A 27729-nucleotide genomic window follows, 5' to 3' on the forward strand; every position below is an offset into this window, starting at 1 on the left:
ACCGCCACGTCAGCCATCACCACATCCACCACCACCACCATGTCCACCACCACCACCATGTCCACCACCACATCCACCACATCCACCACCATCACATCTACCACCACCACCACCACATCCAGCACTATGTCCACCATGTCCACCACCACCATATCCACCACCACCACGTCCACCACCATGACCACCACCACCACGTCCACCACCACCAAGTCCACCACCACTACCACATCCACCACCACCACTTCCACCACCACCATGTCCACCACCACCACCACATCCACCACCACCACCATGTCCACCACCACCATGTCCTCCACCACCACGTCCACTACCACGTCCACAACCACCACCATGTCCACCACTACCACCATGTCCACCACAACCATGTCCACCACACCCACCACCACCACGTCCACCACCACCACCACTATGACCACCATAATGTCCACCACCACCATGTCCACCACGTCCACCACCATGTCTACCACCACGTCTACCACCACCACATCCACCACATTCAGCACCACCATATCCATCACCACATCCACCATGTCCACCACCACCAGGTCCACCACCACATCCACCACGTCCACCACCACCAAGTCTACCACCCCCACATCCACCACCACCACATCCACCACCGTGTCCACCAAGTCCACCACCACCATGTCCACCACCACAACATCCACGACCACGTCCACTACCACCACCATGTCCACCACCACCACATCCACCACCACCATGTCCACCACCACCACCACATTCACCACCACCACCACATCCACCTCCACCACCACCACGTCCACCACCACCACGTCCACCACCACCACATCCACTACCACCACATCCACCACCACCAGCCCCACCATGTCAGGCACCACCACGTCCACCACCACCACCACGTCCACCACCACGTCCACCACGTCCACCACGTCCACCACAACCATGTCCACCACCACCACTTCCACCACTACCACGTCCACCACAACCACCCCATCCACCATCACATCCACCACCACTTCTACCACCACCACATCCACCACGTCCACCACCACCACCACCATGTCCACCACGTCCACCACCACCACATCCATCACCACATCCACCACCACCATGTCCACCACCACGTCCACCACCACCACGTCTACCACCACCATGTCCACCACCAAATCCATCACCACCATGTCCACTACCACTATGTCCACCACCACCAAGTCCACCACCACCACCACCACATCCACCACCACCATGTCCACCACCACCACCGCCCGTGACAGGTGAAGTGCCACTGGAGAGCAGCGGTAATAGGAGTGTCAACCCCGGCTGCACATGGGACATTTAAGGATGCATTGGGTGCAGGAATAGGGGCTAGAAGTATTACACCGACCCAAGATACATTTTGAAGAGGCGCAATGTCACAGGGGCTCCTGTAAAAGCACTTGCAGCATCTCTACCTCACAGTGGCATACCTGCACGAGCCACTCATTCAAAACAAGCATTGGCATAGCCAATAGATCTCGCCTTTGGGACCTTATAAGTGTTTAGCCATGCAACACTTGATGTTGTTGCACCAAGGATATTGTGCTGGATAACTAAACACTTATAAGGTCCCCAAGGCAAGATGTATTGGGTATGCCAATGATTGTTTCTTACTGCTTTCTCCTTCATTTTACCATATTTTTTGGAGTGCTTTCCCCTGCTTTTCCCACGTATTTTACTGCTTTCTCCTTCCTTACTCTCCCCCCATTTTTCTGAGTGCTTTCTCCTGCTTTTCCCTCATTTTTCACTCCTTCTCCTTTTTCCTCATTTGCCGCTCCCATCTGCCGCCCGTTTTCCCACCTCCTACCTAGCCTTGCCCACCACCTTCCAGTGCCCCTTCCTCCTCCCATTACATACTTAATGGAGGCTGTAGTGCGACCCCATTGAGCAGGCCTCAGGCCAGCTCTTCTGTGCTGCTTCACCACTTTGCTTCCTCTGTTTTTGTGAGTGCTTTCTCCTGCTTTCCCCTTGTTTTTCACTGCTTTCTCCTTCCTTTCCCCTGATTTTCTCACTGCTTTCGCTTCGTTTTTTACTGCTTTCTCCGTCCTTTCTCCTTGTTTTTATGAGTGCCTTCTACTCCTTTTGCCTCAGTTTTCACTGCTTTCTCCACAAAGCAGTTAGCAACTCCAGTGCCTTGAGACCATCACGGGTGATTTGCAGCACTTTATAACTCCTAACTGATTGATCACCCACATGTTCCCCATACACTCTCCATTCCATACCAGTTTTGGACAAAGTGGAAACTGGAAAATATTGCTCTGTTTGTCAGAGTGGTTGTAGATGACCACCTCCTCTCTTCTTACTAGGTATAGCTGAGGCAATTTTGTTTTAGATCAACAACCAATTATCTTCAACCGAGGTATGTGAATAAATGGATATTGTAACCATGAGTGCCTCTATAGCACCACTTCATACTAAGGGCCCTGTTCTTCTTTTTGCAGGACACTAGACAGATGGTGCTGTCCTGAAGAGATCCGCCATTTTATTGCACAAGGGTCGAAACATCAACAGGGAGGTTTGTCATTTACACTATGTTAAAACTATGATGTATTCAATTTGACTCTGTGATGGGCAATATGCTGATTCCCTAAGTTGGTTGTGCATCTATATATGTAATTCTGTATCACACACTGAGCACGTTTTGCACCTTGCTTCGTCTGCACTGGACCGTAATGTATGCTGTATTATGTTGATGACATAATACACTACATTTGCAATGGGCCTGGGCCTTGTGATCCATTGAATGATATACTAATATATGCCTATGTGATTGATTGAATTGGGTTAGAAGATCCATGGATGAATTTGACCCTAGGGACCATTGTATTTGTTCCAGATTATTGACCGGGTTGCGATCTGGGTATAAGGGTCGGTTCTTGGCATTTTATGTATCATGCATCATTTTGAAGGTGAGCGCATGTGTGGAGCATGTGCCTACAAAATGATATCCTTTTTTTTTACTATAGCCACGTTGCAGAGCGTCACAGATGCAATGCAGCGTGGCTAAAAGCCATTGGCAAAGCCAGTAGGTCACAAAGGCAAAACGCATTGGCTTTTCCAATGGTTGTCTGTTAGATATTTGGTCATGCCATTCACCAATTTCCTGTGGCCCTAATTTTGAACCGAGAGGGGCACACCAAGCACACTTTCATAGTGACAGGGGACTACAGTCCCTGTCACATGTTTCACATGTCGAGAGTGATGGTGGCAGTGTATTATGGTTGGTGAATTTTAGTGACAGGTTTTTACCTGTGTGACAAATGTTTGCTTATAGGCCTATTGATATAAGGTTTTGATGCTCAGGATGAAACTGGAATCCTAAAAGAGACATCACATGAATTCTACACATGAGTGTGTGCTAAATGGGATAGCGTGCCTGGCAGGAGTGTTACAGGCCTGAGGGTCCCATTTTGGAAGCCCACAGCCTTGATCAGAGTACAAGATGAGGGAGAAGTTGCTTTCTCTAGACAGCATATGTGTATTGCTGACATATCTGAGTTGATGCAGCATTCCGCTGGGAAGCTCTGCATCAAGTTGTTTCCCTCACAGTGCTTTCAGGGACAGTCTGACTACGTTTACCTTGGCAGTGACATAGCACAAGCTTTAGAAGCGTTAAAACCCCATAAGCTTTTCTTTATTTTCTTAAGTTATTGATTAATTGATCACATGCCCAGACGCACTATTGATGTAGAACAATAATGTCAGCATGGTTCGCCTTTAAAAGTGAGCTCCGTATCCAGCAGGCAGTACAAGCTGATACCTGGCTCTAGGTATTTTCAAGTCTCCATGACTTTAGACTGCTTTTGGTCACGGGGGGCCTTTCCACATGCTGAAAACAGGCGGAAGTTCCAAAGGAGGCTTCAGTTCTGAACTCTGACAATGGAGCACGCTCCCTTGGGCATGCATGCTGAGGCAGATCATGTGACCTTTTATTCCTGTGATCAGGGATGTCAGTGAAATATGGAAGTACAGGGACTCACTTTAGAACCCCTGCTTGCTCCTGAGAAATGCCACAGCTCGCAGCACTGCGGAGAAGTGCTTCTAGTAAAAGAATTACAGGGATTCGAAAGCAGAGAGGACCTACCTGCTCATTACATCACTGCTTGGGATTGCTTGTAACATGCTACGTAAAAGTCCTCAATGCACGTACACACGTTGATATTTTGTATTTGCTAATGCAATATAATGGATAATGTGCTGCATGGCTAAACATGTATAAGGTCCCAAAGGCGAGACCTATTGGCTATGCCAATGCTTGTTCTGAGTGCATTCTCTTGCATTTGCTTCTTAGGTCTCGCCTAGGCAGCGCAAATGCGCTTCTCTAGGATGGCCTTTAGCCATCGGTCTTCACTTTTCAAGCACTCACGCTTGTGGCGGCATCCACCTTGCAGGAGCGAGCAGCGGCGCGGCCACGTTAATTACAAACATATGGCTGCTGCTCGCTCTCAAAGTGGATGCCGCCACAAGCACGAGTGCTTGAAAAGTGAAGACAGTGAAGACCGCTTGTTTACGTCATGAAGCACTTCCACCCGTCACTGCCTCTCTTCCGTCGATGCTTTTTAAGGTTTATTAAACCAGCGCGACAGCTGCACTTTCTGAGCCGAATGACAGCTGCACTTGCTAAGCTGAATAGTGAACAATGGCAGCCGTACGCTTTTCTTTTCTTCAGAGCTTGTTTGTTTCTAATATTCAGCCTCTTTCTTCTCTCCTATGTGCCCCCTTCGAGATCCTCCTCTCCTGCATTCTGCCAGCACCCTCCTTCCCAATAGTCGTCCACCGCCACCACGTCTACCACCACTATGTCCACCACCACCACCACCATGTCCACCACCAGCACCATGTCCACCACAACGTCCAACACCACATCCACCACCACCACGCCCACCACCACCATGTCCACCACCACCACCACGTCCACTACCACCACATCCACCACCACCACCACGTCCACCACCATTACCACGTCCACCACCACCACGTCAACCACCACCACGTCCACCACTGCCACGTCCACCACCACCATGTCCATCACCACCAAGTCCACCACCACCACATCCACCATGACCACGCCCACCACCACCACTTCCACCACGTCCACCACCACCACATCCACGTCCACCACCACGTCCACCACCACCACGTCCACCACCACCATGTCCACCACCACAACCACCACCATCACATCCACCACCACCACATCCACCACTACATCTACCACCACCACATCCACCATCACCATGTCCTCCACCACCACCATGTCCATCACCACCACATCCGCCACCACCATGTCCACCACCACCACATCCACCACCACCACGTCCACCACCACCATGTCTACCACCACCATGTCCACCACCACCACGTCCACCACCACCACGTCTGCCACCCCCATGTCCACCACCACCACGTCCACCACCACCACCACGTCCACCACCACCACCACATCCACCACCACCACATCCACCACCACCACGTGCACCACCACCAGGTCCACCAACACCACGTCCACCAACACCACCACATCAACCAACACCATATCCACCACCACGTCTACCACCACCAAATCCACCACCACCATGTCCACCATGTCAACCACCACCACGTCTACCACCACCACATCCACAATCACCACCATGTCCGCCACCACTACCACGTCCACCACGATGTCTACCACCACATCGACCACCACAGCATCCACCACCACCACCACGTCCACCACCACCATGTCCACCACCACATCCACCACAAGCACGTCCACCACCACCACATCCACCACCACCACCACCGCCACGTCAGCCATCACCACATCCACCACCACCACCATGTCCACCACCACCACCATGTCCACCACCACATCCACCACGTCCACCACCATCACATCTACCACCACCACCACATCCACCACTATGTCCACCATGTCCACCACCACCACATCCACCACCACCACGTCCACCACCACCAAGTCCACCACCACTACCACATCCACCATCACCACTTCCACCACCACCATGTCCACCACCACCACCACATCCACCACCATGTCCATCACCACATCCAGCACCACCATGTCCACCACCACCATGTCCTCCACCACCACGTCCACTACCATGTCCACAACCACCACCATGTCCACCACTACCACCCTGTTCACCACAACCATGTCCACCACCACGTCCACCACCACCACGTCTACCACCACCATGTCCACCACCAAATCCATCACCACCATGTCCACTACCACTATGTCCACCACCACCAAGTCCACCACCACCACCAAGTCCACCACCACCACCACATCCACCACCACCACGTCCACCACTGCCACATCCACCACCACCATGTCCACCACCACCACCGCCCGTGACAGGTGAAGTGCCACTGGAGAGCAGCGGTAATAGGAGTGTCAACCCCGGCTGCACATGGGACATTTAAGGATGCATTGGGTGCAGGAATAGGGGCTAGAAGTATTACACCGACCCAAGATACATTGTGAAGAGGCGCAATGTCACAGGGGCTCCTGTAAAAGCACTTGCAGCATCTCTACCTCACAGTGGCATACCTGCACGAGCCACTCATTCAAAACAATCATTGGCATAGCCAATAGATCTCGCCTTTGGGACCTTATAAGTGTTTAGCCATGCAACACTTGATGTTGTTGCACCAAGGATATTGTGCTGGATAACTAAACACTTATAAGGTCCCCCAGGCGAGATGTATTGGGTATGCCAATGATTGTTTCTTACTGCTTTCTCCTTCATTTTACCATATTTTTGGAGTGCTTTCCCCTGCTTTTCCCACGTATTTTACTGCTTTCTCCTTCCTTACTCTCCCCCCATTTTTCTGAGTGCTTTCTCCTGCTTTTCCCTCATTTTTCACTCCTTCTCCTTTTTCCTCATTTGCCGCTCCCATCTGCCGCCCGTTTTCCCACCTCCTACCTAGCCTTGCCCACCACCTTCCAGTGCCCCTTCCTCCTCCCATTACCTACTTAATGGAGGCTCTAGTGCGACCCCATTGAGAAGGCCTCAGGCCAGATCCTCTGTGCTGCTTCACCACTTTGCTTCCTCTGTTTTTGTGAGTGCTTTCTCCTGCTTTCCCCTTGTTTTTCACTGCTTTCTCCTTCCTTTCCCCTGATTTTCTCACTGCTTTCGCTTCATTTTTTACTGCTTTCTCCGTCCTTTCTCCTTGTTGTTATGAGTGCCTTCTACTCCTTTTGCCTCAGTTTTCACTGCTTTCTCCACAAAGCAGTTAGCAACTCCAGTGCCTTGAGACCATCACGGGTGATTTGCAGCACTTTATAACTCCTGACTGATTGATCACCCACATGTTCCTCATACACTCTCCATTCCATACCAGTTTTGGACAAAGTGGAAACTGGAAAATATTGCTCTGTTTGTCAGAGTGGTTGTAGATGACCACCTCCTCTCTTCTTACTAGGTATAGGTGAGGCAATTTTGTTTTAGATCAACAACCAATTATCTTCAACCGAGGTATGTGAATAAATGGATATTGTAACCATGAGTGCCTCTATAGCACCACTTCATACTAAGGGCCCTGTTCTTCTTTTTGCAGGACACTAGACAGATGGTGCTGTCCTGAAGAGATCCGCCATTTTATTGCACAAGGGTCGAAACATCAACAGGGAGGTTTGTCATTTACACTATGTTAAAACTATGATGTATTCAATTTGACTCTGTGATGGGCAATATGCTGATTCCCTAAGTTGGTTGTGCATCTATATATGTAATTCTGTATCACACACTGAGCACGTTTTGCACCTTGCTTCGTCTGCACTGGACCGTAATGTATGCTGTATTATGTTGATGACATAATACACTACATTTGCAATGGGCCTGGGCCTTGTGATCCATTGAATGATATACTAATATATGCCTATGTGATTGATTGAATTGGGTTAGAAGATCCATGGATGAATTTGACCCTAGGGACCATTGTATTTGTTCCAGATTATTGACCGGGTTGCGATCTGGGTATAAGGGTCGGTTCTTGGCATTTTATGTATCATGCATCATTTTGAAGGTGAGCGCATGTGTGGAGCATGTGCCTACAAAATGATATCCTTTTTTTTTACTATAGCCACGTTGCAGAGCGTCACAGATGCAATGCAGCGTGGCTAAAAGCCATTGGCAAAGCCAGTAGGTCACAAAGGCAAAACGCATTGGCTTTTCCAATGGTTGTCTGTTAGATATTTGGTCATGCCATTCACCAATTTCCTGTGGCCCTAATTTTGAACCGAGAGGGGCACACCAAGCACACTTTCATAGTGACAGGGGACTACAGTCCCTGTCACATGTTTCACATGTCGAGAGTGATGGTGGCAGTGTATTATGGTTGGTGAATTTTAGTGACAGGTTTTTACCTGTGTGACAAATGTTTGCTTATAGGCCTATTGATATAAGGTTTTGATGCTCAGGATGAAACTGGAATCCTAAAAGAGACATCACATGAATTCTACACATGAGTGTGTGCTAAATGGGATAGCGTGCCTGGCAGGAGTGTTACAGGCCTGAGGGTCCCATTTTGGAAGCCCACAGCCTTGATCAGAGTACAAGATGAGGGAGAAGTTGCTTTCTCTAGACAGCATATGTGTATTGCTGACATATCTGAGTTGATGCAGCATTCCGCTGGGAAGCTCTGCATCAAGTTGTTTCCCTCACAGTGCTTTCAGGGACAGTCTGACTACGTTTACCTTGGCAGTGACATAGCACAAGCTTTAGAAGCGTTAAAACCCCATAAGCTTTTCTTTATTTTCTTAAGTTATTGATTAATTGATCACATGCCCAGACGCACTATTGATGTAGAACAATAATGTCAGCATGGTTCGCCTTTAAAAGTGAGCTCCGTATCCAGCAGGCAGTACGAGCTGATACCTGGCTCTAGGTATTTTCAAGTCTCCATGACTTTAGACTGCTTTTGGTCACGGGGGGCCTTTCCACATGCTGAAAACAGGCGGAAGTTCCAAAGGAGGCTTCAGTTCTGAACTCTGACAATGGAGCACGCTCCCTTGGGCATGCATGCTGAGGCAGATCATGTGACCTTTTATTCCTGTGATCAGGGATGTCAGTGAAATATGGAAGTACAGGGACTCACTTTAGAACCCCTGCTTGCTCCTGAGAAATGCCACAGCTCGCAGCACTGCGGAGAAGTGCTTCTAGTAAAAGAATTACAGGGATTCGAAAGCAGAGAGGACCTACCTGCTCATTACATCACTGCTTGGGATTGCTTGTAACATGCTACGTAAAAGTCCTCAATGCACGTACACACGTTGATATTTTGTATTTGCTAATGCAATATAATGGATAATGTGCTGCATGGCTAAACATGTATAAGGTCCCAAAGGCGAGACCTATTGGCTATGCCAATGCTTGTTCTGAGTGCATTCTCTTGCATTTGCTTCTTAGGTCTCGCCTAGGCAGCGCAAATGCGCTTCTCTAGGATGGCCTTTAGCCATCGGTCTTCACTTTTCAAGCACTCACGCTTGTGGCGGCATCCACCTTGCAGGAGCGAGCAGCGGCGCGGCCACGTTAATTACAAACATATGGCTGCTGCTCGCTCTCAAAGTGGATGCCGCCACAAGCACGAGTGCTTGAAAAGTGAAGACAGTGAAGACCGCTTGTTTACGTCATGAAGCACTTCCACCCGTCACTGCCTCTCTTCCGTCGATGCTTTTTAAGGTTTATTAAACCAGCGCGACAGCTGCACTTTCTGAGCCGAATGACAGCTGCACTTGCTAAGCTGAATAGTGAACAATGGCAGCCGTACGCTTTTCTTTTCTTCAGAGCTTGTTTGTTTCTAATATTCAGCCTCTTTCTTCTCTCCTATGTGCCCCCTTCGAGATCCTCCTCTCCTGCATTCTGCCAGCACCCTCCTTCCCAATAGTCGTCCACCGCCACCACGTCTACCACCACTATGTCCACCACCACCACCACCATGTCCACCACCAGCACCATGTCCACCACAACGTCCAACACCACATCCACCACCACCACGCCCACCACCACCATGTCCACCACCACCACCACGTCCACTACCACCACATCCACCACCACCACCACGTCCACCACCATTACCACGTCCACCACCACCACGTCAACCACCACCACGTCCACCACTGCCACGTCCACCACCACCATGTCCATCACCACCAAGTCCACCACCACCACATCCACCATGACCACGCCCACCACCACCACTTCCACCACGTCCACCACCACCACATCCACGTCCACCACCACGTCCACCACCACCACGTCCACCACCACCATGTCCACCACCACAACCACCACCATCACATCCACCACCACCACATCCACCACTACATCTACCACCACCACATCCACCATCACCATGTCCTCCACCACCACCATGTCCATCACCACCACATCCGCCACCACCATGTCCACCACCACCACATCCACCACCACCACGTCCACCACCACCATGTCTACCACCACCATGTCCACCACCACCACGTCCACCACCACCACGTCTGCCACCCCCATGTCCACCACCACCACGTCCACCACCACCACCACGTCCACCACCACCACCACATCCACCACCACCACATCCACCACCACCACGTGCACCACCACCAGGTCCACCAACACCACGTCCACCAACACCACCACATCAACCAACACCATATCCACCACCACGTCTACCACCACCAAATCCACCACCACCATGTCCACCATGTCAACCACCACCACGTCTACCACCACCACATCCACAATCACCACCATGTCCGCCACCACTACCACGTCCACCACGATGTCTACCACCACATCGACCACCACAGCATCCACCACCACCACCACGTCCACCACCACCATGTCCACCACCACATCCACCACAAGCACGTCCACCACCACCACATCCACCACCACCACCACCGCCACGTCAGCCATCACCACATCCACCACCACCACCATGTCCACCACCACCACCATGTCCACCACCACATCCACCACGTCCACCACCATCACATCTACCACCACCACCACATCCACCACTATGTCCACCATGTCCACCACCACCACATCCACCACCACCACGTCCACCACCACCAAGTCCACCACCACTACCACATCCACCATCACCACTTCCACCACCACCATGTCCACCACCACCACCACATCCACCACCATGTCCATCACCACATCCAGCACCACCATGTCCACCACCACCATGTCCTCCACCACCACGTCCACTACCATGTCCACAACCACCACCATGTCCACCACTACCACCCTGTTCACCACAACCATGTCCACCACCACGTCCACCACCACCACGTCTACCACCACCATGTCCACCACCAAATCCATCACCACCATGTCCACTACCACTATGTCCACCACCACCAAGTCCACCACCACCACCAAGTCCACCACCACCACCACATCCACCACCACCACGTCCACCACTGCCACATCCACCACCACCATGTCCACCACCACCACCGCCCGTGACAGGTGAAGTGCCACTGGAGAGCAGCGGTAATAGGAGTGTCAACCCCGGCTGCACATGGGACATTTAAGGATGCATTGGGTGCAGGAATAGGGGCTAGAAGTATTACACCGACCCAAGATACATTGTGAAGAGGCGCAATGTCACAGGGGCTCCTGTAAAAGCACTTGCAGCATCTCTACCTCACAGTGGCATACCTGCACGAGCCACTCATTCAAAACAATCATTGGCATAGCCAATAGATCTCGCCTTTGGGACCTTATAAGTGTTTAGCCATGCAACACTTGATGTTGTTGCACCAAGGATATTGTGCTGGATAACTAAACACTTATAAGGTCCCCCAGGCGAGATGTATTGGGTATGCCAATGATTGTTTCTTACTGCTTTCTCCTTCATTTTACCATATTTTTGGAGTGCTTTCCCCTGCTTTTCCCACGTATTTTACTGCTTTCTCCTTCCTTACTCTCCCCCCATTTTTCTGAGTGCTTTCTCCTGCTTTTCCCTCATTTTTCACTCCTTCTCCTTTTTCCTCATTTGCCGCTCCCATCTGCCGCCCGTTTTCCCACCTCCTACCTAGCCTTGCCCACCACCTTCCAGTGCCCCTTCCTCCTCCCATTACCTACTTAATGGAGGCTCTAGTGCGACCCCATTGAGAAGGCCTCAGGCCAGATCCTCTGTGCTGCTTCACCACTTTGCTTCCTCTGTTTTTGTGAGTGCTTTCTCCTGCTTTCCCCTTGTTTTTCACTGCTTTCTCCTTCCTTTCCCCTGATTTTCTCACTGCTTTCGCTTCATTTTTTACTGCTTTCTCCGTCCTTTCTCCTTGTTGTTATGAGTGCCTTCTACTCCTTTTGCCTCAGTTTTCACTGCTTTCTCCACAAAGCAGTTAGCAACTCCAGTGCCTTGAGACCATCACGGGTGATTTGCAGCACTTTATAACTCCTGACTGATTGATCACCCACATGTTCCTCATACACTCTCCATTCCATACCAGTTTTGGACAAAGTGGAAACTGGAAAATATTGCTCTGTTTGTCAGAGTGGTTGTAGATGACCACCTCCTCTCTTCTTACTAGGTATAGGTGAGGCAATTTTGTTTTAGATCAACAACCAATTATCTTCAACCGAGGTATGTGAATAAATGGATATTGTAACCATGAGTGCCTCTATAGCACACACTTCATACTAAGGGCCCTGTTCTTCTTTTTGCAGGACACTAGACAGATGGTGCTGTCCTGAAGAGATCCGCCATTTTATTGCACAAGGGTCGAAACATCAACAGGAAGGTTTGTCATTTACACTATGTTAAAACTATGATGTATTCAATTTGACTCTGTGATGGGCAATATGCTGATTCCCTAAGTTGGTTGTGCATCTATATATGTAATTCTGTATCGCACACTGAGCACGTTTTGCACCTAGCTTCGTCTGCACTGGACCGTAATGTATGCTGTATTATGTTGATGACATAATACACTACATTTGCAATGGGGCTGGGCCTTGTGATCCATTGAATGATATACTAATATATGCCTATGTGATTGATTGAATTGGGTTAGAAGATCCATGGATGAATTTGACCCTAGGGACCATTGTATTTGTTCCAGATTATTGACCGGGTTGCGATCTGGGTATAAGGGTCGGTTCTTGGCATTTGATGTATCATGCATCATTTTGAAGGTGAGCGCATGTGTGGAGCATGTGCCTACAAAATGATATCCTTTTTTTTTTACTATAGCCACGTTGCAGAGCGTCACAGATGCAATGCAGCGTGGCTAAAAGCCATTGGCAAAGCCAGTAGGTCACAAAGGCAAAACGCATTGGCTTTTCCAATGGTTGTCTGTTTGATATTTGGTCATGCCATTCACCAATTTCCTGTGGCCCTAATCCTGAACCGAGAGGGGCACACCAAGCACACTTTCGTAGTGACAGGGGACTACAGTCCCTGTCACATGTTTCACATGTCGAGATTGATGGTGGCAGTGTATTATGGTTGGTGAATTTTAGTGACAGGTTTTTACCTGTGTGACAAATGTTTGCTTACAGGCCTATTGATATAAGGTTTTGCTGCTCAGGATGAAACTGGAATCCTAAAAGAGACATCACATGAATTGTACACATGAGTGTGTGCTAAATGTGATAGCGTGCCTGGCAGGAGTGTTACAGGCCTGAGGGTCCCATTTTGGAAGCCCACAGCCTTGATCAGAGTACAAGATGAGGGAGAAGTTGCTTTCTCTAGACAGCATATGTGTATTGCTGACATATCTGAGTTGATAGGGGGGAGCACCAGATGCAATGGTGAGGAAAAAGGGCACTGGCTGTCCTGATAAGTGCCAGTGCCTTTCATGATGGGCTGTAAATGACCCTGACTGCAGCTGCGAGTAGGTAGGTGACAGTAGGTACATGGTGAGGCATGCGGTGTTAGGAAAGGAGCCCTTTGAAGGAGCATAGATTCTTATCTCTCTTGTTGATCTCTGTGGGAAGGGGTAGTAAATAGCTGTATGCAGCGTGCTCTCACCTCTTTGTGAGTGTGTAGTTGGCACTCCACCTGGAGACTGTCCAGCTGGATGGAACATCCTTGCAGACAGAGTCCAGACCTGGAAGGTCACCTAGCCAAGACGTATGAAAGAGAAACCGACCCAGTCTGGTTCCAAGGTAGCAGATCTAGAATGCACATCTTTCCTCTGCAAAATTGGTATGGAGACTGGAGCTCAGTATCCGTTGTTCATTGTCTTCTCTCCTACCAAGGAGGGGCTACTCTGCAGAGTACTCAGGGATTACTGTGCAGTCAAGGGAGTTATTGCATTGACAGCCAACTTCCCAGACAAGAGGGAACACCGCCGGGAGTCTGATCTGAATGAGGAATTACTGAACTGTTCTGGGTGATAAGACATCCTACTTTTAGTAAGGAAACGAAGCATAACCCTGCAGGAGATGTGGATCGTGGAAGGGACTGCCACAATTGACCCCGGTGTGGGGTTCGTCCAGCAGAAACTCGCTAAGCAAGTGCCCTGAACGACTCACTGTACTGCTGTTTAAGGCAGTGTGACCTGTGACATTTATCCCCGTCATATCCGCCATTCACCTGGTGCGGTGTGCCCATGTGGACTGAAGCTAATGTAAGCATCTGCTAGTGGGCTTTGTGCCCCACAAGTAGAATGCATAATAGTGGACCTGCCAAGTGTGTTGTTGGGTCTGAGCCAATCCAGAAGATTAAGAGGTGCCCTCAGGGTGCCTTGTGAAGAATTGAGGTTTCTGCTTCTAGGCACTGTGTGCTTAAGATAGTGCCTAGCGTCTGACTCACCGAAGAATCGGCATCTGTGGGAGTGTGGCCATTGTGCTCTAGAAGAAGTGGCATGTTGAAGGGATCGGCTTCTCGAATCAATTACCCACCAGAGCCTCAGACTGAGCCGTGATCTGCAGCCCACCACCTGGAAAAGGACCCCACTCAGAAGCCTCTACTCTTGCTGCAACCCTGGAGGTGACACTCTGCCCCCCAGCTCCTGGGAAGACTGCCACTTGGAGGTTCCTGTTGCAGGTAGGGTCAACTTTCACGGGAGGTCTCAGTGTGGCCTTCCACTGTTGAGAGACGAAATAGAACTAGGCCTGAGAAACTGAGTGTGGATGATCTGCTGAATCCCACCTGTCCGAAGTTATTGCCTCCCAACATGGCTAGAATCAGGTGATTGTGGAACTCTGCAGGTGGCTGGGCTCCTGTAAGGGCACAGTAAAGAGATTTGGCAGGTGATGCTTCAGAAAGGATAGACTGGTATACCATTGACCTTGGCCGCAGTGGGCATCTCGGCCTTGGCCCCGAAACTGCTGGGTTCTGTATGGAGGCTGGAAAGGCTGGCAGTACAGGGCACCTCAGTTAAATACATGAAAGTATCAGTGGGACTGTAGCAGCTGGTGAAGTGGAGTGGAGAGGCCCAGCGAACAAGTGTTAGCCATGCTCTCTTTAAAACGCTTGACAGAGGAATGGACATGTCAATCACGGAGGACTAGACATCTCCTGAGATGTCAGTCAATTACAGCCATACATGGTGGCAAATGGCAACACTGGTGCCTATGGCCCGCCCAATGGGAACAATGGTGTCCAAGACACACCAAATTGTGAACTTAGCTGCATCACGATCATTTTCATCATCTCAGCGAGAACAGGTCGATGGTCTTTGGGCACACCTGGATGGACTTGTGCCACAGAATCCCAAAGGGCATGGGAGTAGCATCCCAACAGGCAGTTGGGGTTAACACATCATAGGGCCATACTGGTGGAACAAAATACACATTTGCCAAAAGTTTCCACTGCTAAGATTCCCCGCCAGTGGGAGTGGTAGGAAATGTGTTAAGACTAGATCGGCTTATGGAGGCTTGCACCTCTAAGCTCTTGGGTGAAGGGTGCCGTCAGAGAAAAGCAGGGTCACCTGAAGCAGGGCAATGGCACCTAGAAATGTTTTGATTGATTGAGGGGGCTAGAACAAGGTTTGGCCCAAGCTTCCAGTAAGGTATCCACCAGTACAGCATTAAATGGGAGAAGGGGCTCAGAAAACGTTTGTCCTAGTTGGAGGAATTCTGCCAAAACATTTGTTTTAACCAGAAAGGTGGGGACCTGAAGGTCAAGCTTCTCTGCCATTTTACACATTACCATTGTGTAGAAAGCAGATTCCTCTTTGGCTGGTCCAGGGACCGAGAGAAGACCCATTTCTAGGGAGGCATCAAGACCACTAACCTCCTGTAAGCCCTCGTACCAGTTATCATCCTGGTAGAGTTGTGCAAATTCATCACCCGAGTCACAGCCATTGTTAGACCTGGCACCATTGGCGTGGGTCTCCCTTCCATTTTTGCTGTTGCCTCATTTATTTGTGCTGGTGTTAGATGCTTTGGGCACTGTGCCACTGCTGTCCAGTGCCACAGTGCAAGTGCTCTCTATTGTAAATTGATATATTAATCAGTGGTTCCATGTTTGGCTATTTGGTTTACTTGTCAGTAAACTTGTCAGACCCTAGTCTTGTCTGACCCTAGTCTAGTGCACTGAGTGTGCCCAGGGCGTGTGAATCCAAATGCTGCTGGTGGGCCTGCAGCACTGGTTGTGACACCCACAAAAGCAACCTTGTAACATGTGTCTAAGGTCTGCCATTGCACTTGCCCAGTCATGCTGACTGGGCAAGTGCACCCACTTGCCAGTCCCTAAACCTTCCCTTTTCTTCATATCAGATACCCCTATGGTAGGCCAAGGGCAGGGTGCATTGTAAGTATAAGGTAGGACAAGCCCTGGTGTGTGTGGCATGTCCTAATAGTGAATAATAGCCATTTTCGTTTTTCACTATTGCAAGGCTACCTGCTCTCCATAGGCCAGAATGGGCTGTTAGAATTATTACAGTTTATAATCCTAACTGTCTCAGAGAACAATGTAGAAATTCGAGTTTAGTATGCCTAAACTCAGAATGATAAAATACACCTTTTAGTGAGGTTGGTTTTAACATTCTGTGTTTGCAAATACCACTTTTAGAAAGTAGGTATTTGCTTGCCTAACCTTTCAAGCCTGCCTCTACTAGGTTGTGTATTCCTTGTCTGGAGTGTGTGAGTGACAGGGCTGGGGGATTCCAAGAGACAGGATGAGCCAACCCAGTGGTGAATAGAAAGATCTGCATCTAGATGGAAGGGAGGGGTTGCACCTGAACCTTGAATGGGGCTGTGCCTAGCTTCCATAATGATGGCTCCACCTCCTGGGGAGCGGCTGATGTCTCTGCCCTGCACATTTAAAGAAGAGAAGGAGTCCTGTCAACAAAGTGCTTCAGGGCTCTACTTGCCTTCCACAATGATGGCTCCACCATCCTGTGGGGCGAGTGATGTTTCTGCCCTGCACTGTGAAAGGAAAGGAGAAGTCTGGGAAACAGATTGCTTCAGAACTGGTTTGGACTGAGCACAGGCCCCTCTCCCCTCAGAGAACAAAGGATTTTGGGGTATAAATATTGGGACCTTGATCCCGTGAAATTAGATCACTTTTGGACTACAAGAAGAAACCTCTGCTGAGGACAGGAACCTGAAGAAACTGAGGAGAGACTATTCCTAAGCTGAAGTGCTGCTTAGGGGATTGGCCTACTGTGGTTGCCTTACTGCCAAAGAGAGGAGAAAGGAACTTGGTGTACTTTGCTTTCAACTTGTGAAGGATCTCCAAGGGCTTGGAAAAGAGCTTGCCTCCTGCTGAAGTCTCAGGGACAACACACTTCAACCCCCAGCTCCTCAGAGTTCTTTTGGAAGTGCCTGCTGCTGTTTTGGGCCTCCAGAGGAACTGTGTGTCGCAAGGAGCTGGAAGCGTGACGCAACGAGGAGGAAGCGTGTCGCTGCTGCTGCCATCGCACTTCTGAATAAGGGTGTCCCCACTAGAGTTGTCGCACTGCACTGCATCGAGAGAAGCGTCTCACAACAAAGAGGAAGCGTGTCGCCGTCGCTGCTGCCTGCCGTCGCACTTCTGAACAAGGATGTCGCCGCGGGAGTTGTCACACTGCACAGCATCGTGAGAAGAATCTCGCAACGAGGTAGAAACATGTCGCCGTCACAGTTGCTGCCGTTGCACTTCTGAACAAGGGTGACGCCGCTGGAACTGTTGCATTGCACCGCATCGAGGAAAGTGCCTCGCATCCCCACAGAAGCGCGCAGCCGTCGGAGCTGCTGCCGTCGCATTTCTGAACAAGGATGTCACCGCTATAGTTGTCGCATTGTGCGGAAGCTTCACGCAAACGTGGGTGAAGAGTGTCGCAGCTGAAGCTGTTGCCTTCACACTTCTGAACAAGGGTATCACCCCTGCAGTCCACGCATCGAACCGAGAACTTCTCGCATCCAAGGAGAAGCGTGCCGCATCTGGAAGATCTTCACGTCTTTATTTCTTTGCACCGGAACTTTGCCGCATTTCCCTCGCGGCGACATTACTTGTCTTGGAAGCGCAACGCATCGTAAGCTACATTGACGCAAAGTGTCGCATCTTAAGAACTGAAATAAACTAAGCTAAAACTACCATCTTAAAGTAACAGTATTGTGTATTTTTGTCGTTTATGGTCTTGTGGTAAATCTATGTAAAGTATACTTATTTTTTATATAAAAACCTTGTGTGGTGTCCATCTGTAGAGTTGTCACTGGGTTACTGTATGTGGTCACAAATGCTTTACACACTGCCTCTGAGATAAGCCTGTCTGCTCGTGGCAAGCTACCAAGGCGGTGAGCAGGGGTTATTTAGGAGTGTAATCCCCTTATTCTGACTAGAGGCAAGGGTCCCTATTTGTCACAAGTTCCTACCTGTGCCAACTAGAGACCCCCAAATCTAACACGCTTAGAATAAGAGGGGCCCCTTATGAACCCAATGGGAATAGGGCACGTACACAGTGAAAAGGAAAAAATCCCTTTGGGTAGATTTCTATACAACTCATGGATAGCACACACCTCTTTGCACACCAAGAAGTAACACTCCTTCATTTAGTAATACTGAAACGGAGTTCCCGCCACGCTGCTATGCTACGGCTGGTATAACTGCCTCAACCTGCTTTTAAAATCGTCGCTGTCTGTGTGATTTGAATACTACTTTGCACAGCTCATTGTTTTAATATCGCCGTATTTTGTGTAAATGATTACTATTTTGCACAGCTCATTGCTTTTAAAATGAAACTTATGTTTGGAGGCACAAGCTAGGAAAACTCCCTTTTGGGGGACTTACTGCCTTTTAGAAACCACTTCTCTCCCCGGTCCACCGCAGCCTGTGATGTTTGTTGTGGAGGGAGCCTGGTAGCGCGGCAGCAGAGTGAAACACACTCACTTCCGGGGGACATTTTGGAGGAGGTGACGGTCTAGTGGTTACACTGGGACCCTAATCAACCTCCTATTTAGGGCGAGTGATTTGGCAGCGCGGCAGTAATACTGACACGGAGTTCCCGCCACGCTGCTAAGCTGCGGCTGGTATAACTGCCTCAACCTGCTTTTAAAATCGTCGCTGTCTGTGTGATTTGAATACTACTTTGCACAGCTCATTGTTTTAATATCGCCGTATTTTGTGTAAATGATTACTATTTTGCACAAGTCATTGCTTTTAAAATGAAACTTATGTTTGGAGGCACAAGCTAGGAAAACTCACTTTTGGGGGACTCACTGCCTTTTAGAAACCGCCTCTCTCCCCGGTCCACCGCAGCCTGTGCTGTTTGTTGTGAAGGGAGCCTGGTAGCACGGCAGCAAAGTGAAACACACTCACTTCCGGGGGCCATTTTGGAGGAGGTGACGGTCTAGTGGTTACACTGGGACCCTCATCAACCTCCTATTTAAAGCTCACACGATGCTTCCGCGCAGCGCCGAAGGTGCGCCTAAGGTAAGCCCGTCTGTGCCCGTCCGTGCCGCGGCCGGGCCAAGGGCCTTACATGTCGCACATGTACCCCCGTTTCAAGCCCTGACCAGGGAAGACACACTTTCCTTGAACAGAGGATCTACTCCTTGCCATGAGACCCTGAAGCCTGATAAATGGGAAGGCTCAGTGAGATGCAGGCATTGTCAAGTAAGTCTTGCCTGTGAGCCTGCCATTGATGGGAATACGGGGCCCAATGTTATCCGAGGAGGACTCATGAATGTAAGATCATTGTGTAAGAATGCATTACACATTTTTTACCTCTTGACAGAGGCCGACCTGGATTGGCTCCTGCTCACAGAGACTTGGCTAAACGCCTGGTGCAACCCCGATATAGCAATAGCTCTTCCGAGAGGTTACCTAATTCAAAGACTAGACAGGCAGGAGCAACGCGGGGGAGGGCTTGCAATTATTTATCGGGACACCATGAAGTGTGCCGTTCAGGCAATACTAGACATAAAAGGGGCAGAAAGTATAGTCTTCTGTTTGCAGATTCACGACTCTTTTACCTTCTCAGGAGCCCTGATATATCGTCCACCTGGGCAGACCAAAGAGTTTTTTGAGAACATCGGGGAAGCAATTAGTGATCTTACCCTTAGATTTTCCAACTGTATCCTGTTAGGGGATTTTAACCTCCATTTAGACTCTCCTAATGACCCAGAGGTGACTCGCTTTATGGATATAATTAACGTTCTTGGATTCACTTTGTTGACTCAGGACCCTACACATATAGCGGGTCATATGCTTGATTGCATTTGCTCTAACCTTGACACTCTTAAAGGTCAAAACCCCTCAGTTTCAAACTTGGTCAGACCATAAATTCATCCCATTTGACTTTGCAGTCAAATGCGATGCTTCAAGAAAAGGTGCGGGCAAGGTGGTCGGTCGGGTCAAGCCAGGATGGAAAAAGATACTTGCCAATCCTGATTTCTTAGACAATGTAAAACAGAGTAAGCCCATCTTGACGGGCTACACCTCAACAGATAACAATCGTTTCTGTGACTGGATCACCACACTTAATGGCCAAATGGACCCTATAAGCCCAGCGAACCTACATGATATAAAAAAAAAGAACATCTGCCCCATGGTTCTCACTCGCCTTAAAAGAGGAACTATGCGGAGTTAGAACCTTGGAACGGAGGTGGTGCCAAAATTATGAGAGCACTGACCTAAACATCTATCAAACAGCTCGGAGGCATTATCATGCCTCCATTAAACTTGCTAAAAAACACTATTATTCGGAGGCTATATCCTCCGTCAATAATAGGCAGAAGGAGATCTTCAGGATTGTAAATAGTTTTAGTAATCCCAGATCGCTTTTGCAGGAAATTCCGCCCTCCCTGACCCTTTGTAATTGTATCGCTAATTACTTTGAGCAAAAAATCCTAGACATTACCAAAGATTTTCCCCAACCGGGGCCTCTCCTCACGGATGAGTTGTCTGGGGAGAACTCCGAGACTGCCTACTTTACAATGTTTTGTCCCATCAGCTTAGAAGAGTCCCGCCTTGCCATCTTATCAAGCAGGTCTGGATCTCCTTTTGATCCCTGCCCCCCGTTGGTTCTACGAGCCTTGGTGGACGAGGTAAATCCCATTATCAATGCGATTATTAATTCATCACTGTCCTCCGCTGTAATCCCTATGGAGTGGAAACTGGCAGCTATTAAGCCCCTACAGAAAAAACCATTAGCTGACCCGACAACCCTCTCGAACCTACGCCCCATCTCATTACTTCCAGTACTGTCTAAAATGACAGAAGGGTTCGTAAATAAACATCTCACCAAGTTCTTAGAGGACAATGATATCCTGCAAACCAACTAGACAGGCTTCAGGGCTAAGCACTCAACAGAATCTGCCCTCCTGTTTACGGCTGAGACCCTGCGGGCCGCTATTGATCAGGGGAAGAAAGCCGTCCTGATTTTACTAGATTTATCGTCGGCTTTTAATTCGGTTTCGCACCCTATATTAATCGACCGCCTAGTAAAATCTGGGTTAGGAGGAGCATTGTTGGCGTGGCTTAAGAATTTTTTTAGTCAAAGGCGCCAAATCACCGTACTGGGAGAGTTTCGCTCTGAGGAGAAGGTTATTACGACAGGGGTGCCGCAGGGCTCTAGTTTGAGCCCGGTACTCTTTAACTTATACATGGTCCCTCTGATCGAACTAATCTCATCTTTTCAGATCAGCACAATATCATACGCTGATGATACTCAGCTCATCCTAGTACTGGACAGAGAGTCATCTGGAGCAGAGGAAAATCTTAAAAACTGTCTGACCGCCACATTTGTTTGGATGAGGAGTAACCATCTCAAATGCAATTCGGGTAAAACCGAAATTCTGCCTTTTGGTCATTAAAATCTGTTCTCTCCAAAGCAATGGTGACCGGAAGATTCTGAAGCCCCCCAAACACCATCTCCAGCGCCCGTAATCTGGGCATTAAGTTCGATGACTCCCTGTCATTTAAACAACAGGCGGTGACTGTGGCTGGCACCTGTTTTAACATCATCAGAGGCCTCAGAAAATTCTTTGACCTCCTTCCCCTATCAGCAAGGCAAACGGTGGCGGTTGCACTTATAACATCAAGATTGGATTACTGCAACAGCCTGTATGCAGGAGTAAATAAATCTGTACTCCACAAGTTGCAGATGGTCCAACTTGCAGCCGCCCGCCTTGTTCTCGGTTGGCCGAGGAAGTCATCCGCCTTGGCCGCACTCAATGCCCTCCACTGGCTGCCAATACATAAGCGTATTCTGTTTAAAATAAAGGTCATCACATTCAGAGCTTTCCATCTACAAGGACCTAAGTATCTGTCAAACGGCTTTAGGTGCTATTTACCAGTGCGGAGCCTTAGGTAATCAAATCAGAATTTATTGCGGATCCCAAGCTTCAGGCTTACCACCAAGGGAGGAAAATCCCTTGCTGTATTGGGTTCCAGGGCCTGGAATCAGCTCCCTCTGCAGCTTAGTCAAATCCCCTCAGAGAGTCAGTTTAGGAAAACCTTGAAAACTTGGATTTTCAGACTTACTGATATCGCCAGTAAAGCCTTGGTGTAAATGTGCAGGATCTCCTAAATATCCAACAGTCAGCCGCCTCTCTCCATCTGGCAACGGTACCAGCGCCAAGATGCTCCCTGGAGTGATAGACGCGCTTTAAAAACTGTTCCATTACATTACATTACATCTTTCTCTCTTTCCACACCGGAAGATTGAACCACATTTTAAATAGAATCACACTCCAGATGTCCTTTTTTCCAAGGAAGTCTACCATTTTATTAAAGGTGAGGTGTGATATGTAACCACTGTGGTTGTGAGCATTCATAAGCTCAAACTTCATTAAAGATGTGAATATCAAAGTATGTTTGGAAAGAGTGTATTGTACAAGGAAGTATCTGGAGTGTGATTCTATTTTGAATGATTTCACTCTGTAATTTGAAGATTGTGCCATATATAAAAGGGCTGTTTCTTCATAGAGCAAGATACAGGGTATTCTAAATTGTATTTTTTTAGGGACATGCATGACCTCTAGAACATAGGCCTAAATAGGGGGCCAATTAAACATAATTGTGGGGATTAGAGGCCTATATATTTGGGGATGAAAAAGGTATAAGAAAATCTGGATCCCCAAGGGGGTTCCTAAAGATATTTGCATGCTGTTTTAAATATGTTTTTCTATATATTTCTGAATTTTGATTGTGCAGATGTTGTAAAATACCTCTGGAATGTAGTTTTAACAATGATTATATCTTGCAGTAGGTGAATGCATGAATCAATATAACAAGCACAGAGGGCCCGATTCACAGAATGAACTTAAGACTCAATCCTAAACTTACTACTATTTTGGTATTCATAGAATGAACTTACTACTTTTGGTATTCACAGAAGTTAGGATTTTGTCTTAAGTCTGTCTTAAGTCTGTCTTAAGTCTGTCTTAAGACAAACTTAAGACAAAATCCTAACTTCTGTGAATACCAAAAGTAGTAAGTTCATTCTGTGAATACCAAAATAGTAGTACATTTAGGATTGAGTCTTAAGTTCATTCTGTGAATCGGGCCCAGAGAGTCTATATACTGGTTTTGAGAAAGATGGATTGATTAATTGAGCCATCGAAACGCGTCAACGCCAAATTTATACACAATCCACCTATCTGGCATTGGTTAAAAGAAGTCAATTGTGAACTGTACATTTCCATGCTATTGATATTGTGTAGTGATGGATGTGTAGTTTGTCAATACATATTATACCTGTCTGCCTTTTTTACTCTCCAGTATGTTTATTAATTATGTTGGATTACATTTTTAATGTATTGTGTTTTTTCAAACCTTGAGATTTTCAGTCTATTGTTAGGCCACTCAATTTAATGACATTGTGTTTTTGTAAACAATTGATTTATGTGCAATTTTAATCTTTATAGTGGTTTCTGTTACATGTGGTTCAATCTTCAGGTGTGGAAAGAGAGAAAGTTGAAGGAGTGTTACTTCTTGGTGTGCAAAGAGGTGTGTGATATCCACGATTTGTATAGAAATCTACCCAAAAGGATTTTTTACTTTTCCCCAAATCTAACAGCCATTGTCAGAGTTTGTTCCAAAAAGGGAATGCCGAGTATGTTGCTTCCCTTGTAGATTTGGAAAATCAAGTGGTTGAAATGGTGATTTGGGCAGAATTGTGTGTGACTTCAGTCAAGGTCATACCGACTCCAACTTGCTATTGGAGAGAACTATTGGGTCCTCCTCCACCGCTCCTACACCATCCTCAATGGAGTTGGCATTGGTATTGAAGTACCTGGAGCAGTCATAGGTTGTGGAGCCGGAAGAGTGGTCAGAACTAGAGCCAGAGGCAAGATGGTCTCAGAGGGTCCAACTGGTGACGAGGGCTAACCCGCAGGTATTCCTATATATATAATAATAACATTATTTCTAAAGCACCTGGTTACTTCAACTGAAGTGTCCTCACACTAAAATTCATATTCTGGCACCACCTATGAGGCATGTTCCAAAGACTGACTTTAAGTCAGTCTAAATAGCCACGTTTTAAGTTTCTTTTGGAAGGTTATTTCTGAGCTTTTCTGTTGAAGTTCCAGAGGCAAGGGTGTTCCACTGTTTAGAGGCAAATCAACTAAAAGAGCAGCATGCCATGCAAGCTCTTTTCACAGTAGGGATGGTGACAAAAAAGGCCTCTGCAGACCTAAGCCTTCTGCTGGGTAGATAAGGTTTGACAAGTGGGTGCAGATACTGAGGCCCTTTTCTGTTCAGGAACAATGGCACAAAGCTTTGAAGGACACTCTCTTGCCCAATAGCAGCCAGTGCAATTTTGCGTGGGCAGGACCAGTAGGTGATCGCCTTGGAAGTTTAAGCAGCAGAAGAGGTCCTGCATTCTGTACCCTCTGTAGTTTGCTTTGTTAGATTCCCAGATACAGTACATTGCAATAGTCCTGTCTGGACATTACCAGAGCTGCGACTACTAACTTTCTAGTGGATTTTTGTAGAAAGGTCAGGATCTTTTTCAGAACTTTCAGAATCCCAAAATATTTCACCTCTAGACTGGTTATTTGACTGTCGAACGTGAGACTTGTATCAAACCAAATGCTGAAGTTCTTAACTTTCACCTTGGGGCCAAGTGCCTCTGGCAACCAAGCAGTGGACCAGATTGATGGTTGCTTCCCTAGAATAACAACCTCTGTTTTTCTGGCATTTAGTCTAAGGCAGATGTGTTCAATCCTCTCAGCCAGTTCTGACAGACAGGATCTTAGGAAGGCTGTGGTACCTCTTTCGTCCTGTGACAGCGTAATAATAAGCTGCGTGTCATCATCGTACGACACAATATTGACAACGTCAGATAGGGGGCGCATGTAAAGATTGAATAAAATGGGGCCCAAAGCTCTGCGGTACCCCCTGTCTCAGCTGAAAAATCTCAGCTCAAAAAGGTTTTTGAGACACCTGGAAAGTGTGATTCTGTAGGAAAGAGGCTAGCCACCACAAGGCCTTGGATCCCACAACGTAGTTCCACAACCATTCGAGCAGAAGGGCTTGGGACACGGTATTGAAGACTGCACTGAGATCTAACATTATCATTGCTGCAGTGTTACCCCAATTCAGAAACCTGCTGCATGAGGGATTCAGAGGCTAGCAGCAGCGCAGATTCTGTCCTCCACATGAAAGGCTGCTCTGCTTCTTCTGGTTGATGGTGTGCCAGAGGGAGTTAGTGAGGATCGGAAGAGCCGCAGATTCGAACAGCTGGAGCGTGGCTGCACAGTACACTTCGAACTATTGTGGTGTGGCTGTCAGACCCAGAAATTAAGGTTGTGCTGGCAGTAGTGGGATAGGCTCACCAGTCAGGCGTGAGATCGATGTGAGTGGCCAATGCAAGTGCTACAGGTGTGTGAAATCCCTATTTCTGAGGATTGGACCACGACGAAGACTGACTTCTCAACGGGCTCAAGCAACTCCGCAAGCAGGAAGGGGACGGGGACCAAACTTTGGACACAGACCACGACTTTGAGTGGCCACGATGAGGAGTCTTTTTGTGCTTGTTGACTAAGGTTTCAACTCACAGTGCCTTATCGCCTTTGGGTTGATCGACGTGCAGCTGCTTCAGGCCTTGGTATCAGGACCCAGCCCCAGAAACCACAGGCATACCTAGTGGGGATCCATTACAGACATTTGTTGAGACAGTCTGTATAGGGCTTGAAACCTGTTGTCTTCGGGGTGACATCCCTTGAACGCTGTAGAAATTTTGAGGTAACTGTCTCAGAAAAAACATGTAGGGAGCTTAGGATCCACATATGGTGGCATGGATAGAAAGGAACTGACATCTGCATGCAAGTGTGGTGCCAATATGGGCTCTGCATTTCATTTCCAGAGTGTAACGGGGTCAGAGCTGCGCCTCACAGAGCCACCTGATGGCCTGCCGAGGTACTGCTGAAAAGTTTCCATATCCTGTCTTACGCCGAGGGAAATATTAAAAAGGCGAGGAATCTGGGGATTAAAGTCTCTATCAAAACAGCCAAGCAACACACTCCCATTTCACAACAAATAGCCAAAATAGTCTGTTCGAAGAATAGAAATGGAATCCAGCAGCAAAAGTCAAAGATAATAATAGAGAACAATTGGGCAATAAGCACACTGGCAAATAGATAACAAATGTTTTGCAACACAGTTTCCTCTTGCAATTGGCTCCTTTCCATATGATTCAAACAGGAACTGAAATCATTCTGATGATTCATGCAGCACCTTGGATTGGAAGCCTCCGATAGGGTTTTATGAACAAAATGCCACCTTGGGAAAAGTAGTTCTTAGACTGCACCCCACCACATCCCACAGAATCATAGCATCTCCTCAACTCACGAGACATGAGATGAAGACCAAGTTTGATATCCTGTGACCGCTGCTGGATTCTGCAGCTCCCCCGCCACCTTCACTGACAAATACTTCTAACTGATTATGAAGCAACACTTTGCCTGACCACCATCACAGAAACATCACAGAACCCAGGGCATGAGGATGCCCATCTACGTGCTAGACGCAGTGTCCAGCAGCACAGTGCCTGAGTGCGGGCTGCACCTATAGCACTGTTCTAATCATTAGCCTAATTAAAAGTTAAAAAAAGCAACAAAAAAACTGCACGGTACTGCCAAAAGTGAAGCGAACTGTCCCATGTCACAATACTGTTGATTAACCCTTGCAAAACAAAGCAACTGAGCTTTGCAAAAGTGCTTGCTCGATAGGGCCACGCAGCAAATGGCAGATGTTGGACCCTTAAAAAACATAAGTACAATTACAATACTGTATTTGAAGGACCATGAGGGATAGGGGAACAATGGAGGAGCGGGG

The 27729-nt window shown here is 48.1% G+C and overlaps 1 protein-coding gene across 7 annotated transcripts in view; it reads left to right on the forward strand.

Annotated features, from left to right (window-relative positions):
* LOC144800222 (voltage-gated potassium channel KCNC1-like) overlaps window positions 1-27729 on the forward strand; it is a 139470-nt gene that overhangs the window by 41981 nt on the left and 69760 nt on the right. For 2 of the 7 annotated variants that reach the window (XM_078671662.1, XM_078671663.1), the window contains exons 1-3: window positions 2481-2554; window positions 7609-7682; window positions 12738-12811. The gene's annotated coding sequence lies outside the window, so the exon portion shown is untranslated. Of the gene's footprint in view, window positions 1-2480; window positions 2555-7608; window positions 7683-12737; window positions 12812-27729 lie in introns of those variants that run through there. The other 5 variants (XM_078671664.1, XM_078671665.1, XM_078671668.1 and 2 more) reach the window with 3 other exon arrangements.

The sequence above is a fragment of the Lissotriton helveticus genome, chromosome 1_2 (assembly GCF_964261635.1).
Source record: "Lissotriton helveticus chromosome 1_2, aLisHel1.1, whole genome shotgun sequence".
NCBI classification, from domain to species: domain Eukaryota; kingdom Metazoa; phylum Chordata; class Amphibia; order Caudata; family Salamandridae; genus Lissotriton; species Lissotriton helveticus.